The sequence below is a fragment of the Sciurus carolinensis genome, chromosome 17, assembly GCF_902686445.1.
Source record: "Sciurus carolinensis chromosome 17, mSciCar1.2, whole genome shotgun sequence".
NCBI classification, from domain to species: domain Eukaryota; kingdom Metazoa; phylum Chordata; class Mammalia; order Rodentia; family Sciuridae; genus Sciurus; species Sciurus carolinensis.
Window position 1 is genome coordinate 8,080,878 of NC_062229.1, and position 2,474 is coordinate 8,083,351.

Sequence of the window (2,474 nt, forward strand, 5' to 3'; positions counted from 1 at the left end):
ATGAGGAACAGGAACACAAAATATTTTTGAATAGGGCTTGATGGATGAGGCACTTTATATTTCTATTATGATTTGTTTCTCCCATGACCATAACCAGTCTATCTAACACAGGAAAGTATTTTGGGGAAGGGATGGGTTGGCCAATATGTATGTTGATGAAAGAACTGAAGACACTCTTTAAAAAAAAATCTTATCCTCTGTTTATAATTGCCCATTTAGTTGGGCATGGTGTCACATGCCTGTAATCCCAACTGCTTGGGAGGATGAGGCAGGAGGATCATGAGTTCAAAGCCAGACTCAGCAACTTACCAAGGCCCTAAGCAACTTAGTGAGACCCTAACTCAGGGATGTGGCTCAGTGATTGAGTACCCCTGAGTTCAAACCCCAGAACCACTCAATGAACATTTATGACCTCAAGATTTTTTCTCATGAGCATATAATAAAATGTCTAGCAATTTATAAAAATAAATCAGATCTAGATGTAGCAAGAAAATAGCACAAGCCATCAAGAAAAATAATTTTCTTAACAAGATATCTATACCATAATAAAATTTAAATAATTTTCAAAATCCCACAGACAAAACTTTTAATTTCTTACAGAAGATTTCAAATATTCAAACATCACTTATAAATAAAGACATGAGTACCAACCTGTTACCATTAAAGTTTACCGTGATTGCTTGCATTTTGATTGTAACTGAAATACAATAGGAGATATTGATTGTTGGGATCCTCAGTCCTACTAAGATCACATGTTTTCTCTCCCCCAAGGGATCCACTGTACTGAAATTCGTATTGACTACTCCCCTGAAGCTTCAATGTATTGAGTGATTCTATCTGAAAGTCATGTTCTTGTTTTACGTTCTTTTTCTATTTTTTCTTTTTAAAATTCACTTATATTATTGGTACATATTAATGGGGTTGAGGAGATATTGACATGCATGTATACAGCAAGTTCTGATCAAATTCAGGCACCCTTTTCCACCCTCTCTCTCCACACCTTCCTACCCTCTCGAAATCACTACTCTACCCTCAGGCCAACAATTTTAGCTTCCATAAGGAGATAGACCATGTACTTATTTCACATTTTAAAATCTTACAGTGTACATGGTATTTTATCATCCGTTCATTAAAAATAATGTGTTTTATCAATTTTTAATCTTAATCTTCATATATTTTTCTCTAACTCAATAATTTCAATGTCCTTACCTGATTCCAATTTCTAATTATATCAAATATGAATATAGGTATATATTACAGATAAAATTCATAGCAAATCTATACACACATATGTATTTATACATTGCATACATAAACATATATATAAGTACAGGTGATATAATAAACAAATATATGCTGACCGGCATAAAAACACTCAAATGTAACAATGTGCAATGTATAAAAGTATCAAATAACATTTGGACAAAAATTAAGTAAAGATTGTGTTTACCTCTGCAAAGTAGTGAAGTAGAACGTAAAGGCTACATTATATTGATATGTAGTATTTTGATATTTTAAGAAAATAACTTTGGTGGCAAAATATTGTCACTGGCTAATTCTGAAAGTATACATATGTTTATTTGTTCTAGTTTTGGCCCGTTCTGCCTTTTTAATTTTTTAGTATTTCATAGATTAATGTGGAGAAAAGAGTAGACTAGTGTATAGACTTGGGGCCTGCTTGTACAATATATATATTTATGCATGTATATGTTATATGTATGTATATTTTCACATATATGTACCCTGTTCACTCTCAGAATATTTGTCAGCAGGAGACCAAGTTGGCCAACAATCTCCTCTATGAAGGAATGCTACAAGCTAAGAAGAGAAAAGTCAGGAACAGTGGTCCATAGACCTTTGTTCCTTTGCCAAATTAGTTAAAGACAATGTTAGAGAATTCTAGATCATTCTCCCAACTGAACAAAATAAGGTTGCTCTTGAGTATGCAAAACATCCCTGGACTTAAGAATCAAAGTAAGGTATTAGCAGATGAGAGTTTCTAGGTCCTGGTGAATTAGAAAAAGAGAATGTGGAGATGACAGATGATCGGGCAGACACCTGACAGTTGACCTAGTTCTTCCCATCTTCTTCATCTCCTCACCTTACAGCTGCCCAAAATGGACTGGCAGATAAAGACCTGTCACTAATGGCAAAACATAAGCTGGGAGACTTCAGATTACCTAGTGTCAGCACTGGAAATGACATTCATTTCCTTTCTGCATGTGAAAGAGAAAGGTGAATGGAAGAACTATTTTTAGAAAATGCAGAAAGACAGTGTGGCACTTGCATCTTATGGAGAAATGATATTCATGAGACCAGGGCCAGATGAGCTGCATACTCCCCTGGGCAAGGTGTAGAGTGGGTGGGTGATTGCAGGAAGACTGTCATCTCTGTGGCCCTTGGAGCTTCAATATCCAAAGCTCTTCATTAGTCAAACCCTTAGTCCCATGTGATTTCCAAGCAGTACAATTCCT